The following is an 18,400-nucleotide window of genomic DNA, read 5'->3' as shown; positions in this document are numbered from 1 at the left end:
CGATGTCACTGTTCTATAGGGGAGATCGTCGTGGGACACTCGTTATTAATTGGACTACGGCAGACAGGTAGTATTTATTTTACGTTTTTTGCAGGTGCTGAAGTATGGTAAGTATAGTGAAATGAAGAATATTAAAATACTTTTTCCTAATGTGTGTGTGTTTTATTAACCCTTTTCTTACTATTGGATTAATAACAGATAGGCGTCTTATTGACGCCTCTCTGTTATTAACCCGGCTTAATGTCACCTTACGATAGCAAGGTGACATTAACCCCTTATTACCCCATATCCCACCGCTACACGGGGGTGGGAAGAGTGTGGCTAAGTGCCGGAATTGGCGCATCTTACAGATGCGCCATTTCTGGGGCGGCTGCGGACTGGTATTTGTAGCCGGGGGGCCAATATCCAAGGCCCCTCTCTAGGCTATGAATATCAGACCTCAGCTGTCTGTGTAGCCTTTCTGGCTATAAAATATAGGGGGACCCCACGTCATTTTTTTGGGGGCCCCCCTATTTTAATAGCCAGTAAAGGCTACGCAGACAGCTGCGGGCTGATATTCATAGCAGGCTACAAATATTGGCCCCCGGCCGTCGGGGCTTTCCCCCTCTGGCGCAGAAAATTGCGCGGGAGCCCACGCCGTTTTTTTCTGTTTTTTTTTTTTTTTAAATTCAACGCTCATAAAGGCCTCTTTCACCCTTGTGTCGGTACGGGTCCGTCGCTATGCGTCGGACCGACGTAACGATGCACGTTGTGAAATTTGTACACGACGTGGGCAGCGGATGCAGTTTTTCAACGCATCCGCTGCCCATTCTGAAGTGCGGGGAGGAGGGGGCGGAGTTTCTGCTGCGCATGCGCAGTAGAAAATGGCGGACGCGACGGACAAAAAAACGTTCACTTGAACGTTTTTTGTGCCGACGGTCCGCCAAAGCACCACGGATCCGTTGCAGGACGGACGCGACATGTGGCCATTCGTCGCGATCCGTCACTAATACAAGTCTATGGGGAAAAAAACGCATCCTGCGAGCACATTTGCAGGAACCGTTTTTTTCCGCCAGATCCGTTTTTTTTCAGTCGGATCCGTTTTTTCTGCCAGATCTGTTTTTTTCCACCGGATCCGTTTTTTTCCACCAGATCCGTTTTTTTTCCGCCGGATCTGTTTTTTCCTGCCGGATCCGTTTTTTTCCACCAGATCTGTTTTTTTCTCATAGAGTTGTATTAGCGCCGGATTGCGCCTGATGGCCACAAGTTTCATCCGTTGTTTGCAGGATCCATCAAAAAAGCTGTTTCCGCCAGATGGAAAACACATAGGAACGGGTTTTGTCCGTTTTTTTCATGCATGTTTCCATTCAAATCATGCACATTTTCTGTTTATTTATTTTCCAAAAACCTCATCAAAACCTGCATCAAAACTGCACCAAAAACTGCATCAAAAACCGCACCAAAAACCTGCATCAAAAAAGCACCAAAAACTGCATCAAAAAATGCATCAAAAACCGCACCAAAAAGCTACATCAAAAACAGCACCAAAAACTGCATCAATAACCGCACCACAAACCTGCACCAAAAACTGCATCAAAAACCGCACCAAAAACCTGCACCAAAAACTGCACCAAAAACTGCATCAAAACTGCACCAAAAACTGCATTGAAAACCGCATCAAAAACCGCACCAAAAACCTGCATCAAAAAAGCACCAAAAACTGCATCAAAAACAGCATAAAAAACCGCACCAAAAAGCTACATCAAAAACAGCACCAAAAACTGCATCAAAAACCGCACCACAAACCTGCACCAAAAATTGCATCAAAAACCGCACCAAAAACCTGCACCAAAAACTGCATCAAAACTGCACCAAAAACTGCATCGAAAACCGCATCAAAAACCGCACCAAAAAGCTATATCCAAAACAGCACCAAAAACTGCACCACAAACCTGCACCAAAAACTGCATCAAAAACCGCACCAAAAACCTGCAGCAAAAACTGCACCAAAAACCTGCATAAAAAAAAGCACCAAAAACTGCATCAAAAACAGCACCAAAAACCGCACCAAAAAGCTACATCAAAAACAGCACCAAAAACTGCATCAAAAACTGCACCACAAACCTGCACCAAAAACTGCCTCAAAAACCGCACCAAAGACCTGCACCACAAACTGCACCACAAACTGCACCACAAACTGCACCAAAAACTGCATCGAAAACCGCATCAAAAACCTCACCAAAAACTGCATCAAAACCTGCATAAAAAACTGGTGCAGTTTTGATGCGGTTTTTGATGCTGTTTTTGATGCAGTTTTTTGATGCAAGTTTTTGGTGCAGGTTTTTGGCGCAGTTATTGGTGCAGGTTTTTTATGCCATTTTTTATGCTGTTTTTGGTGCAGGTTTTTGGTGCAGTTTTTGGTGCAGGTTTTTGGTGCGGTTTTTGATGCAGTTTTTGGTGCTGTTTTTGATGTAGCTTTTTGATGTGGTTTTTGATGCTGTTTTTGATGCAGTTTTTGGTGCAGTTTTTGGTGCAGGTTTTTGGAGCGGTTTTTGATGCAGTTTTTGGTGCTGTTTTTGATATAGCTTTTTGATGCGGTTTTTGATGCTGTTTTTGATGCAGTTTTTGGTGCTTTTTTGCTGCAGGTTTTTGGTGCGTTTTTGATGCAGTTTTTGGTGCTGTTTTTCATGTAGCTTTTTGATGCGGTTTTTGATGCCGTTTTTGGTGCAGTTTTTGGTGCAGGTTTTTGGTGCAGTTTGTAATGCAGTTTTTGGTGCAGGTTTTTGGTGCGGTTTTTGATGCAGTTTTTGGTGCTCTTTTTGATGCAGCTTTTTGATGCGGTTTTTGATGCTGTTTTTGATGCAGTTTTTGGTGCTTTTTTTGATGTAGCTTTTTGATGCGGTTTTTGAGGCCATGTTCACATTTTGCAGTTTTTACCGCGGAACCGCCGCGATTTTGATGCTGCGGGTCCACAGCAGTTTCCATAGCATTTCCATTTACATGTAAACCCTATGAAAACCGCAAACCGCTGTGCACATGTTGTGGGAAAAACCGCGCAGAAACGCAGTGGTTTAAAACCCGCAGCATGTCACTTCTTTGTGCAGAATCGCTGCGATTCTGCACCCATAGGAATGCATTGAATCGCTTACTTCCCGCATGGGGCTGTGCCCACGTTGCGGGAAGTAAGCGGCTAATGTGCGGGTGGTACCCGGGGTGGAGGAGAGGAGACTCTCCTCCAGGCCCTGCGAACCATATTTGGGGTAAAAAAAAGAATAAAAATAAAAAATCATGTTATACTCACCTCTCAGCGCTGCACGCGGCCGGCCGGTCAGAGTTGCTGTGCAAACAGGACCTGCGGTGATGTCGCGGTCACATGACCGTGACGTCACGAAGGGTCCTTCTCGCTCAGCATCTTTGGAACCGGAGCGCCGGGTGCAGCGCCGAGGAGATCCGGACATCAGAGGGTGAGTATTACCAATTTCTATTATTTTTAACATTACTATTGATGCTGCATATTGCTGCATATGCAGCATCAATAGTATAGGCGTAAACCCGCAGCGGAAACCGCGGAACAAACCGCGATAAATCAGCAGGGATAACCGCAGCGGTTTTGCCCTGCAGATTTATCAAATCCGCTGCGGGAGAACCCGCAGAGGGACGCCGCAAAGTGTGAACATGGCCTGATGCCGTTTTTGGTGCAGTTTTTGGTGCAGGTTTTTGGTGCAGTTTTTGGTGCGGTTTTTGATGCAGTTTTTGGTGCTGTTTTTGATGTAGCTTTTTGATGCGGTTTTTGATGCAGTTTTTGGTGCTTTTTTTGCTGCAGGTTTTTGCTGCAGTTTTTGGTGCAGGTTTTTGGTGCAGTATTTGATGCAGTTTTTGGTGCTGTTTTTGATGTAGCTTTTTGATGCGGTTATTGATGCTGTTTTTGCTGCAGTTTTTGGTGCAGGTTTTTGGTGCAGTTTTTGATGCAGTTTTTGGTGCAGGTTTTTGGTGCGGTTTTTGATGCAGTTTTTGGTGCTGTTTTTGATGTAGCATTTTGATGCGGTTTTTGATGCTGTTTTTGATGCAGTTTTTGGTGCTTTTTTTGCTGCAGGTTTTTGGTGCGGTTTTTGATGCAGTTTTTGGTGCAGGTTTTTGGTGCGGTTTTTGATGCAGTTTTTGGTGCTGTTTTTGATGAAGCTTTTTGATGCGGTTTTTGATGCTGTTTTTGCTGCAGTTTTTGGTGCTTATTTTGCTGCAGGTTTTTGGTGCGGTTTTTCATTCAGTTTTTGGTGCAGTTTTGATGCAGGTTTTGGTGAGGTTTTTGGAAAATAAATAAACGGAAAATGTGCATGATTTGAATGGAAAAATGCATGAAAAAAACGGACAAAAACCGTTCCTATGTGTTTTCCGTCCGGCGGAAACAGCTTTTTTGACGGATCCTGCAAAAAACGGATGAAATGTGTGGCCATCAGGCGCAATCCGACGCTAATACAACTCTATGAGAGAAAAACGGATCTGGCGTAAAAAAATGGATCCGGCAGGAAAAAACGGATCCGGCGGAAAAAAAAACGGATCTGGTGGAAAAAAAACAGAAATGGTGGAAAAAAACGGATCTGGCGGAAAAAAAACGGATCCAATGGAAAAAAACAGATCTGGCGGAAAAAAACGGATCCTGCAAATGTTCTCGCAGGATGCGTTTTTTTTCCCATAGACTTGTATTAGCGACGGATCGCGACGAATGGCCACACATCGCGTCCGTCGTGCAACGGATCCGTCGAGCTTTGGTGGACCGTTGGCACGAAAAAACATTCAAGTGAACGTTTTTTTGTCCGTCGCGTCCGCCATTTTCTACCGCGCATGCGCAGCAGAAACTCTACCCCCTCCTCCCCGCACTTCAGAATGGGCAGCGGATGCGTTAAAAAACTGTATCTGCTGCCCACGTCATGTACAAATTTCACAACGTGCGTCGGTACGTCGGCCCGACGCATAGCGACAGACCCGTACCGATGCAAGGGTGAAAGAGGCCTTTATGAGCGTTGAATTAAAAAAAAAAAATGGAAAAAAATGGCGTGGGCTCCCGCGCAATTTTCTGCGCCAGAGGGGGAAAGCCGACGGCCGGGGGCCAATATTTGTAGCCTGCTATGAATATCAGCCCACAGCTGTCTGCGTAGCCTTTACTGGCTATTAAAATAAGGGGACCCCCCCAAAAAATGACGTGGGGTCCCCCTATATTTTGGGCTGATATTCATAGCCTAGAGAGGGGCCATGGATATTGCCCCCCCCGACTACAAATACCAGTCCGCAGCCGCCAGGGAAATGGCGCATCTGTAAAATGCGCCAATTCCGGCACTTAGCCCCTCTCTTCCCACTCCCGTGTAGCGGTGGGATATGGGGTAATAAGGGGTTAATGTCACCTTGCTATCGTAAGGTGACATTAAGCCGGATTAATAACAGAGAGGCGTCAATAAGACGCCTATCCGTTATTAATCCAATAGTAAGAAAAGCATTAATAAAACACACACACATTAGGAAAAAGTATTTTAATATTCTTCATTTCACCATACTTACCATACTTCAGCGCCTGCAAAAAACGTAAAATAATAAACCGCATACTACCTGTCCGCCGTAGTCCAATTAATAACGAGTGTACCACGATGATCTCCCCTATAGAACAGTGACATCGGGTGATGTCACTGCTCTATAGGACCCTCAGTGACACACTGACAGGAGACAATGGCTCCTGCAGTGTATCACTGAGGTTACCTGAGTTCAAAGTGTCACTTTATGGCAATTGCTGCATGGGAAAATGTCTCATACATCAATGCCATAAAGTGAGACTAGGGACTTTTTTTCTTACAGCAGCGGAGGAATACAGTAGCGGAAGGATACCTTCCTCCCGTCATTGTGTTTCTGGAGCCCCTGGAGAGCAGTCGCATTATCTGATGCTGCTGCTCTCCACGGGAGATAGTCGTGGGACACTCGTGGATTTCTGCGGACAGGGAGTATATTGGTTGTTTGTTTTTTTCACATTTTTTACAGATGACACTGGCTTTGGGGAACAAAGTGACAAGTAATGGTGAGTATGTAATCTATGTTTAATGTACTGTATGTCTATATGTATGTATTGTATGTATGTATGCAGTATGTATGCATGTAGTATGTAGCATGCATGTAGCATGTATGTAGTATGTAGCATGTATGTAGCATGTTGTATGTATGTAGCATGTATGTATGTAGTATGTATGTAGCATGTAGTATGTATGTAGCATGTATGTATGGATGTATTTATGCAGTATGTATGTAGCATGTAGCATGTATATAGCATGTATGTATGTAGTATGTAGCATGTATGTATGTAGCATGTAGTATGTATGTAGCATGTATATTTGTAGTATGTAGCATGTATGTAGTATGTATGTATGTAGCATGTATGTATGTAGTATGTATGTATGTAGTATGTATGTGGTATGTATGTATGTGGTATGTATGTATGTAGTATGTATGTATGTAGTATGTAGCATGTATGTAGCATCTATGTATGTATATGGTATGTATGTAGCACGTATGTAGTATGTATGTAGCATGTATGTATGTAGAATGTATGTATGTAGTATGTAGCATGTATGTAGAATGTATGTATGTAGTATGTAGCATGTATGTATGTATGTATGTATGTAGAATGTATGTATGTTGTATGTAGCATGTATGTAGCATGTATGTATGCAGCATGTATGTATCTAGCATGTATGTAGCATGTATGTATTTATGTAGCATGTATGTAGCATGTATGTATGTATGTAGCATGTATGTATGTATGTAGCATGTATGTAGCATGTATGTAGCATGTATGTATGTCTGTAGCATGTATGGAGTATGTATGTAGCATGTATGTATGTATGTATGGAGTATGTATGTCGCATGTATGTATGTATGTATGTAGTATGTATGTATGTATGTAGCATGTATGTATGTATGTAGCATGTATGTAGCATGTATGTATGTAGCATGTATGTATGTATGTAGCATGTATGGAGTATGTATGTAGCATGTATGTATGTATGGAGTATGTATGTAGCATGTATGTATGTATGTATGTAGCATGTATGTATGTAGCATGTATGGAGTATTTTTTTTTTTTACATTCAACACATTAGCCGGATGATGGGACTACTACTGTCCCATCATTGGCTAATGTGTCAATCACTGTCAGTGTAGCAGGCATCGTCCGATGGGACTTGTAGTCCCATCGGACTATGCCTGCACTGACACAAAGACCCCCGGCAGTCCGCACAGACCCCCCCAGCAGGTCATACAGACCCCGGAGAGGCTGCACAGACCCTCCGGCAGGTCGTGCAGACCCCGGAGAGGCCTCACAGACCCCCCCGGCAGGTCGTACAGACCCCGCAGAGGCCGCACAGACCCCCCGGCAGGTCGTACAGACCCCAGAGAGGCCGCACAGACCCCCCGGCAGCCTTCCTTCTTAAGAATGCGCGCGTGAATGGCCTTAGATGACGTCACGGCTTCTGATTGGCCGTGGCCGCCCATGTGACCGCCACGCGACCAATCACAAGCCGTGACGTAATTCTAAGGTCCTAAATTCCTAGAATTAGGAATTTAGGACCTGAGAATTACGTCACGGCTTGTGATTGGTCGCGTGGCGGTCACATGGGTGGCCGCGACCAATCAGAAGCCGTGACGTCATCTAAGGCCATTCACGCGCGCATTTTAAGCAAAGAAGGCTGCCGGTTCCCTCGGTAAGGTGCAGGCTGCGTCGGAGAGGTGAGTATATCAATATTTTTTATTTTAATTCTTTATTTTACACTTAAATGTGGATTCCGATACCGATTTCCGATATCGCAAACATATCGGAACTCGGTATCGGAATTCCGATACCAGATTCAGAAGATCGCCAACCTCATGGCCGACCCCACACAGGGGTCAGGTCGGGTTTCATGAAACCCGACTTTGCCAAAAGTCGGCGACTTCTGAAAATTGCCGACCCATTTCGCTCAACCCTACTGGGCATCATAAAAACACTGTTACACAAAAAATGAGTGACTTTTGCATCACGGAATACGTTCACCCTGGTATTCGTATGGTTGTGGATGATGAGGATAAGGAGGAAGATAACAACAAACAGACAAAATCTGGAAGCGTATACCCATGTGTGGTTGTGAAGAGGTGCATGAGAATATACCTCCACAAAAAAGACAATGTATTTGAGGTTATGTTTCGCTGTTTTCATTTGGTGGTGTACAGAAGTCTTGCCCAATCCAGACCTTGTTCATTTTGATAAGAGTCAGCCTGTCAGCATTTTCAGTTGACAGGCGGTTACGCTTATCTGTTATAATCCCACCAGCGGCACTAAAAGCCTGCTCTGACAGAACGCTAGCAACAGGGCAGGCCAGGATCTCCAAGGCGTAGAGATCCAGTTCATGCCACATGTCTAGATGGATACCCAATAATTAGTGTTGAGCATTCCGATACCGCAAGTATCGGGTATCGGCCGATACTTGCGGGTATCGGAATTCCGATACCGAGATCCGATACTTTTGTGGTATCGGGTATCGGTATCGAAACAACATTAATGTGTAAAATACAACATTAATGTGTAAAATAAAGAATTAAAATAAAAAATATTGCTATACTCACCTCTCCGACGCAGCCTGGACCTCACCGAGGGAACCGGCAGCGTTGTTTGCTTAAAATGCGCGCGTTTCCTGCCTCCCGCGACGTCACGGCTTGTGATTGGTTGCGTGCCGCCCATGTGGCCGCGACGCGACCAATCACAGCAAGCCGTGACGTAATTTCAGGTCCTGAATGCCTATTTCTGCATTCAGGACCTGAAATTAAATAATAATAATAATAATAATAAGTAAGTAATAAAGTTATAAAGTGCTACAAGGGCCCTCTGGTACTGCCACATTTTAGTACAACTGTCTGTCTCTGGAAGTAGAGATTGAAAGTTCTCCTTGTAACGTGGGTCTAGATGTGTCACCAACCAGTAATGAGCGTCACAGAAAATTTTAATAATGCGACGGTCATGGGAAATGCAGCGCAACATAAAGTCAGCCATGCGTGCCAGACTGCTAACAGGCAAGACCTCCATGTCCTCACCAACAGGACAACTGACTATGCTGTCCTCCTCCTCATCCTCCTTCTCCTCCCTGTCCTCAGGCCATCCACGCTGAACAGACAGTATGACAGCTGTGCTTGTAGTACCGTCTATAGCGTATGAAAGTAGCTCCTGTTCTTCATCCTCCTCCTCTTCCTTATTGTCTAACAATCCACGTTGGGATAACATGAGGCTGGGCTAAGTGTAATCACCCTGTATAGTTCCTTGATCCAAGTCCTCGTGCTCTGCCTGCAATGCATCCTCTTTAATTGTGAGCAGAGAGGTTTTCAGAATGCAGAGAAGTGTGATGGTGGCGCTAATTATAGCGTCATCACCGCTCACCATCTTGGTGCAGTCCTCAAAGTTTTTGAGGATGGTACATATGTCTGACATCCATGTCCACTCCTGAGGTCTCATGTGTGGAGTCTGAACTTAATATCGACAACCTTGTTGATGCTGGTAGTCAACAACTGCCCTCTTCTGCTCACAAATCCTTTCCAACATATGCAGTGTAGAATTCCAATGCGTGGGGACATCACAAACCAGTAGGTGAGCCGGAAGCTGCAAATGCTGCTGAAGTGCAGCAATGGTGGCTGAAGCTGTCTTTCTAAAATGGGCAGACTGGCGGCGTACTTTCACTAGCAGATCCGGCAGCTCCTGGAAGCTTTTGAGAAAACATTGATCAACGAAGTTAAGCACATGGGCCAGGTACATGTGTGAGCTCACCTTGCCTCAGAGCCGCCACCAGGTTCGGGCCATTGTCACACACGACCATGCCTGGCTGTAGGTGCAGGGGTGTCATCCAAAAATCTGACTACTCTTTCAGCGCTGTCCTCAACTCTTCATCATTGTGCGGTTTGTCACCTAAGCAGATTAGCTTCAGGACAGCCTGTTGCCACTTGGCTGAGGTAGTGCTGCAGTGACTGATGTGCTCATTTCAGAGATGGAGGCTGAAGAGGAGGAGGAGGAGGTGCAGGAGCTGTAGACTGTGGGGACAACACGGATTGAAGTAGGACCTGCAATCCTCAGCGTGGGGAGGATGTGTTCCATCCCAAGGTCCAACTGGGTCCCGGCTTCCACTGTTAACCCAGTGTGCCATCAGTGAGATGTAAAGTCCCTGCCCACAAGCACTTGTCTATGTGTCCGTGGTTAGGTGGACTTTCCCAGTAACAGCATTGTTGAGGGCACGAGTAATGTTGTGGGACATGTGCTGTTGTAATGCTGGTAAGGCACACTGTGAGAAACAGTGGTGACTGGGGACCGAGAACCTTGGGATGGCCGCCGCCATCAGGTTGGGGAAAGCTTCCGTCTCAATGAGCCTAAAAGGCAACATTTCGAGTTCAAGCAGACAAGAAATGTTAGAATTTAGTACTGTGTCCTGTGGGGCATTGGCTGGGTATTTCCGCTTACTTTCCAATGACTGGATTATAGTCAACTGAAGGCTGCGCTTGGACAAGGATGTGTACAGGCTTGATGATGGTGCTGGTTGACTGTGGGCAACAACAGGTGCAGGGCTAGAAGTATCTTCACATGCACAGTGGACTGGGGATTGCCTTCTATGCAAAACTATGGAAGAGCAGTGGTGTCACCTGCAGACAGTGTTCCTGGAGCCTAGGGTTCGGCCCACAAAGTCAGGTGCTTTTCTGCCATGTGACTGATCATGCTGTTAGTGGTCAGGCTGGTAGTTTTGCTACCCCTGCTGATGCAGGCATGGCAGCTGCTGCAAATGGCCTGTTTGGGGAGTCTTTAAAATATAACCAGACTTGGGAAGTTCTAACAGTTGGAATGGCTACTTCCGTCATGTTAGTGTTACATGGAACAGATGCACGGCTTCTGTCTGCGGCCACCACACTGCTTTTCCCTGCCTGTTGGGGTGCTATGCCTCCTTTCCCATGTGTGCTGCTGTCCTCGCTCTGCATGTCCTCCTGCCAGATTGGGTCAGTCACTAGGTCATCCACCACCTCGTCTTCCACATCCGCACCCTGCTCCTCCTCCTTACTTTCTGGCAATTGTGTCTCATCATCGTCCACCTCTTGTGACACTATCCCACCATCATCTTCATGTGACCATGGCTGTTCAAATCTTTGGGCATCACTACATATGATCTAATCTGGCCCCACTTCAAGTTGAATGGCCGAGTGTCTGGAATCTTTAAAGGGAAAACTGAGCAGCTCTTTGGAGTATCCAAGTGTGGGATCAGTTGTCTCAGGGCACTTGGCATGGTGGGAGGAAGGAGGATCAAGGTGAGTAATATGGGGTCCACACTCATGGCTACTCAGACTTGACCGTGTGAAAGACATGGTGGTGGTGGCTAAGTGACTGGAAGCATTATCCACTATCCAACCAACAACCATTTCACATTGCTCTGGCTTCAATAGTGGTGTGCTGCGGTCTCCTGGAAACTGGGACAGGAAGGTCGAGCGAGATGATGTGGGTCTTTGTTGTGGCCCACCTTCAACTTGGCCACAGTCTCGTCCTCTGCATGCACCATCAACATCACGTCCACTTCCCCATCCCTTGCCCCTTGCCTTTCCCATTTTAAATGGACTGCTAAAATATTTGAAAAGTTCAATACAAATGGATTAATTTTCAGAAAACTTTTATGGGATCAGTATGCCTGAAAAGCAAGGATTTAGAGACCACAGATAGACCAGGCGTCTTACGGAGATAACAGACTGTTTAAATAAGTGGCCTTTTTTAAAAAAAATAAAAAAATAAGCCACTAAATACTGATTAGATCAAGGCTAGCCTGCAAAGCAAGGATTTTGACACCACAGATTCACTGTGCATCTGATGGAGATAACAGACTGTTTAAATATGTGGCTTTTTGTTTCCAAAAAACATTTTTTACACCACTAAATACTGAGTAGACCAAGGCTAGCAGACAAAGAAATACAATGTATGCCTGCAAAGCGAGGATTTAGACACCACAGATACACCAGGCGTCTGACGGAGATAACAGACTGTTTAAATATGTGGCCTCAGAAAAAAATGTCGTAGTATTCCCTATAATTTCAAACCAGCAAAGGCTAAACAGACAGCTTTGGACTGATATTAATAGCCAGGAAATATGCAAGAGAAATTGACCCTCCTCTCAGGCTAAGAACCTCAGCCGCACCAGAAATGGAGCATCAATAAAATGCACCAAATTGGCCACTTAGCCTTGCTCTTCACACTTGCCCTGTGGCGATGAACAGTGTGGTAATATTTGTGGGGTTGATGTCACTCTTGTTTTGTCAGGTGACATCAAGCCCAGGAGTTAGTACTGAAGTGAAGAGACATGTATAAAACACCTGGATAACTAACCCCATAGTAAGTTTGTAAATAAACATGCAGCATAAATAAAATTCCTTGACTCCTAGAGAAGTCCCTCTTCTGGGTCAGTGCCCGAACACTAGGTGTTCAGTACGGACCTCGATCTTTAGTGTTCGGGTTCGTTCATTGCTAGTCATCGATAGGGTATTGCGTGCTTTCTGTTAAATTTTGGTGGTTTATAACACTCAAAAAAAAATTGACATTTTTTCAGGATTCAACTAGCCATTTATATTATATGTACTGTATATAGTATTACGTACTTACTGTTAAATTTCAGAGTGATATAACACTGGAAAAATGTGTTGACTTTTTTTTTTTAATTCAATTAGTCATCCATAGAGTATTACATACTTTGTAGCACATTTTGGAATTATATAAAACTTCAAAAAAAGTGTTGAAAGAAATATCTGTATTCAGTTAATCATCCATAGAGTATTTCTGTTTTCTGCTTTCTGTTAAATTTTGGTGGTACAGAACGCTTCAAAAAAGTAGTAAAATTTTTTTTCTGAATTCAATTAGTGATCCAAACAATTTTACATGATTTGTATTACATTAAGGTAGTATTAAACTCCAAAAAACGCTTTGACTGCTGCAGGTGACCAATATTTATTTAAATTTTTTAAATCAACTTGGTTTCAAGAGACCAAGCAATTAGAAGATGCTGTAGGCATGCGATAAGGGATGGGGAAGTCACAGTGCGGAAGATGGGGCATGCTTACACCGAGGACATGGGGCGGTTGAGACTTCGTCTGTTGCTGGAGCCCAAGAAATGCACCCATCCACGACACATAGGTTCCTATCCCACTTTGCAGGGAGTCAGGGTACACCACTTCTGAAGCTAGAGCAGTGCGAACAGGTGGTCAGTTGGATAGCAGATAATGCTTCCAGCATGCTTGGCAGCACCACCCAGCCTTCCACACTGTACAGTCTCATCAGCCAACAGCCTTGATCCCTTAATCCTCCCCCTCATTCTCCTTCCTCCCACCAGGTTGAGTCCCAGGAGACTAGTGATCCCACACTAGGACACTCCGAGAAGCTCTTTACCACATCACTTCTTAATCATGGCCTCTCACCCTGCATGTTCCAAGAGGGACAGGAGGACATGCTGCTTAGTGATGCACAAACTTAGAGCAGCCACTGCTGCAAAAAGATGATGGTGACGAATGGCAAATTTTGTCTAAGGAGGAAGATGATGATGAGACATAGTTACAAATAAGTCAGGTTGTTGTTCAGTCACCAAGTCAGGAGGATCAGGATGCAGTGGTGGCAAACAAGGTGGTGGATGATGAACTCAATGACCTAACCTGGGAAGCGGGCATGCAGAGTGATGCCAGAAGGGCTGAGGAGGAGGAGGGATCAGCAGCACCAAAACAGGCAGGAAGAGGCAATGGGGTGACCAGAAGTTGAAGGCAGGCAGCTGTTATGCAGAGGACCGACATTCGTGAATTTCTCTGTCAAATACTTAGATTCTCCCCATTCTAGGACTTTTTTAAAGCAAGTTCTGAGACAAAGAAAATGGTCATTTGCAACCCTTGCCATGCCAAGATCAGCAGCAGGGTACTGAACACTAAGAGCCTAACCATCACAAGCATGATCAGTCACATGTCATCCAAGCACTTGACTCAGTGGGCTGAACGTCTGAATCCACGATTGTTGCCAACTCTTCCCCTGTGCTTCCCAATCCACTGTCTATTATACTGGCGCAGATACCTCCCACCCTGCACCTGTCCTTGCACATTCTGACAAACCATCACCAGGCACTTCCAATGCGTTGTCCCAACACAGGTTTCAGCTGTCCCTACCCCAGGTCTTGGGATGAATGAGAAAGTTTCCAGTCAACCACCCACAGGCTAAAATGCTAAATAGGCACATTTTTCTGTTGCTTTCCATGGAAATGCTGCCTTTTCATTTTTTTGACAAGGAGGATTTCCACCGACTCATGTCAACAGCCGTCTCTCAGCACTCGGTTCCCGCCTTGTACTAGCAAGTGTCCAGGAACATTACTCGTGCCCTTACCACGGCACTTACTGAGATTGTTCATTTAATGACTGCCACATGGAAAAGAGTTTGTGGCCAGGGACACTACATTTCCCTGACAGCACCCAGGGGGAACATTGTGTAGGCTGGGGTCGACTTCCACTCTGGCACGGCACATGTGATCCCAACGCCAAGGATTCCTGGCCCTACTTCTATCTGGGTTTCCTCCACCTTGTACTTAAGCCTCTGCACCCCCTCCTGATCTTCCTTATCCTCCATCTCCAATGTGCTATCTCAGAGCACGTCGTCCACATCAACCGAAAGCTGGAAGCTCTGCAGCACTGCATCATAGAAGCGACAACAGGATCTGCTTAGGCTTCTTTGTGTAGAAGACAAACCGCACATCACGGCTGAGTTACTTGAAGGAATAACAGACCATACATATCTGTGGCTTTTGACACTGAACCTCCAACCAGGCATGGTCATGTGTGATAATGGGCGTAACTTGGTGGTGGCTGTGAATCTTGGCAAGCTCACACACATAACATGCTTGACCCCTGTGGTCAATTTGTTGGTTGACCAGTTTCTGGAAACATACCACTATGTGCCAGAGCGTCTGGTCAATGTACTGCAAGGCGGCTTCAGCTGCCGCCGCTCTGACAGTGCTGCAGCAGAGCGTGCAATTGCCAGCTCACCAACTGGTGTGCAACATCACCATGTACTGGAACTCCACACTAAATCTAGTGGCAAGGCTTTGTGAGCAGCAGAGGCCAGTGGTTGTGGAACACCAGGTCCAACAAGTCCGTCAATATTCTGGCAAGCCTCTGGACATAGCTGAAGAGTGGTCATGGATGTCTGTCATTTGTGCAGTTCTCCCAAAATTTTAGAAGTCCTCAAAGATGGTGTGCAGCGATGATGACATAGTCAGCACAACGATCCCGCTTCTGTGGCTATTCAAACTATTGATGCTCACAATGAAACATGAAGCTATGCATGCGGACCAGGTGAAGATAGAAGAAGACATGAGAAAGGGAGATACTACCAAACCCAGCCTCAACTCATCTGATCAGCGCAGATTGGGTAACAATGAAGAGGTAAAGGCTAGGGAGGAACAGGAGCAGGTTGCTAGCGCAATAGAGGCTGGCACCCACACAGCCTTCTTCCCGTCTCTTCTACTTGGATGGCCTAAGGAGGGGAATGAGGAGGAACAGATGGAGGATGAGGGAGAGGAGATGGAGAGTTGTCTTCATGATGAAGACAGGGAGTGTTCACTGTAGGGACCTTGGCACATATGGCCGACTTCATTCACCGCTGCCTCTCCTGTAACCCTCGTATCATATTTATCCTGGCCAATAAAGAGTACCAATTGTTCACCCTGCTAGACCCATGCTACAAGGAGAACTTTTCATCTCTCTTTCTTGAGGCGGAGAGGTTTGTTAGAATGGTGCTATACCAAAAGGCCATTGTGGAAAATATGTTGAAAACAATTCCCATCAGATAAAGCTAGCAGCAGGGGGCAAGCTTCCTTGTCCAACAAAGGAAAGGAGGTGACGGAGACACACAGAAGAGGCAGGGGTACACTGCAAAAGGTGTTATGACCCCAGTGGACAGGGTCTCAGAGGAACGTGTAAGTCTGCAAGATACAAAAATCCAGCTCATAGGGCTGTGGTAACTGGGTTGACCAAATAGCTACTCCTAATGCCAACACTAGAAGTAGCCGGGGATCATGCCTACGGTGATCGCTAGATGACTCGCGCCAGCCGGAGAATCTAACTACCCCTAGGAGAAGAAAACAAAGACCTCTCTTGCCTCCAGAGAAAGGGACCCCAAAGCAAGATACAAGCCCCCCACAAATAATAACGGTGAGGTAAGAGGAAATGACAAACACAGAAATGAACCAGGTTCAGCAAAGAGAGGCCAGCTTACTAATAGCAGAATATAGCAAGATAACTTATCTGGTCAACAAAAACCCTATAAAAATCCACGCTGGAGATTCAAGAACCCCCGAACCGTCTAACGGTCCGGGGGGAGAACACCAGCCCCCTAGAGCTTCCAGCAAAGGTCAGGATACAGATAGGAACAAGCTGGACAAAAATACCAAACAAAACTAAAGCAAAAAGCAAAGAAGCAGACTTAGCTTGAAAAACAGGAACCAGGATCAGAGGACAAGAGCACAACAGATTAGCTCTGATTTCAATGATGCCAGGCATTGAACTGAAGGTCCAGGGAGCTTATATAGCAACGCCCCTGAACTAACGGCCCAGGTGAGGATATAGGAAAAGACAGACGCTCCAGAGTCAAATCACTAATGACCACTAGAGCAAAAAAAAGCAAAATCACAACAGTACCCCCCCCTTAGTGAGGGGTCACCGAACCCTCACCACGACCACCAGGGCGATCAGGATGAGCGGCGTGGAAGGCACGAACTAAATCGGCCGCATGAACATCAGAGGCGACCACCCAGGAATTATCTTCCTGAACATAGCCCTTCCACTTGACCAGGTACTGAAGCCTCCGCCTGGAGAGACGAGAATCCAAGATCTTCTCCACCACGTACTCCAACTCGCCCTCAACCAACACCGGAGCAGGAGGCTCAGCAGAAGGAACCACAGGCACAACGTACCGCCGCAACAAGGACCTATGAAACACGTTGTGGATAGCAAACGACACAGGTAGATCCAGGCGAAAGGATACAGGATTAAGAATTTCCAATATCTTGTAAGGACCAATAAAACGAGGTTTAAATTTGGGAGAGGAAACCTTCATAGGAACAAAGCGGGAAGAAAGCCACACCAAATCCCCAACACGTAGTCGGGGACCCACACCGCGGCGGCGGTTGGCAAAGCGCTGAGCCCTCTCCTGTGACAACTTCAAGTTGTCCACCACAAGATTCCAGATCCGCTGCAACCTATCCACCACAGAATCCACCCCAGGGCAGTCAGAAGGTTCCACATGACCCGAAGAAAAACGAGGGTGGAAACCAGAGTTGCAGAAAAACGGCGAAACTAAGGTGGCGGAACTAGCCCGATTATTAAGGGCAAACTCAGCTAACAGCAAGAAGGTCACCCAATCATCCTGATCAGCAGAGACAAAACACCTCAAATAAGCCTCCAAAGTCTGATTAGTTCGCTCCGTCTGTCCATTAGTCTGAGGATGGAAAGCAGACGAAAACGACAAGTCAATGCCCATCCTACTACAAAAGGATCGCCAGAATCTGGAAACGAACTGGGATCCTCTGTCTGACACAATATTCTCAGGGATGCCGTGCAAACGAACCACATTCTGGAAAAACACAGGAACCAGATCGGAAGAGGAAGGCAGTTTAGGCAAAGGAACCAAATGGACCATCTTGGAGAAGCGATCACATATCACCCAGATAACAGACATGCCCTGAGACACCGGAAGATCAGAAATGAAATCCATGGAGATATGTGTCCAAGGTCTCTTAGGGACAGGCAAGGGCAAGAGCAACCCACTGGCACGAGAACAGCAAGGCTTAGCTCGAGCACAAGTCCCACAGGACTGTACAAATGACCGCACATCCCTAGACAAGGAATGCCACCAAAAGGATCTGGCCACCAGATCTCTGGTGCCAAAAATTCCTGGGTGACCTGCCAACACCGAGGAATGAACCTCGGAAATGACTCTGCTGGTCCACTTATCAGGCACAAACAGTCTGTCAGGTGGACAAGAATCAGGCCTATCAGCCTGAAATCTCTGCAACACACGTCGCAGATCAGGAGAAATAGCTGACAAGATAATACCATCCTTAAGAATACCAACAGGTTCAGCGACTCCAGGAGCATCAGGCACAAAGCTCCTGGAAAGAGCATCGGCCTTCACATTCTTTGAACCTGGTAAATATGAGACAACAAAGTCAAAACGGGAGAAAAACAATGACCAGCGGGCCTGTCTAGGATTCAGGCGTTTAGCAGACTCGAGATACATCAGATTTTTGTGATCAGTCAAGACCACCACACGATGCTTAGCACCCTCGAGCCAATGACGCCACTCCTCAAATGCCCATTTCAT

The sequence above is a fragment of the Ranitomeya variabilis genome, chromosome 2 (assembly GCF_051348905.1).
Source record: "Ranitomeya variabilis isolate aRanVar5 chromosome 2, aRanVar5.hap1, whole genome shotgun sequence".
Classification (NCBI taxonomy): Eukaryota; Metazoa; Chordata; class Amphibia; order Anura; family Dendrobatidae; genus Ranitomeya; species Ranitomeya variabilis.
Note: the sequence above shows the minus strand (reverse complement) of the source record.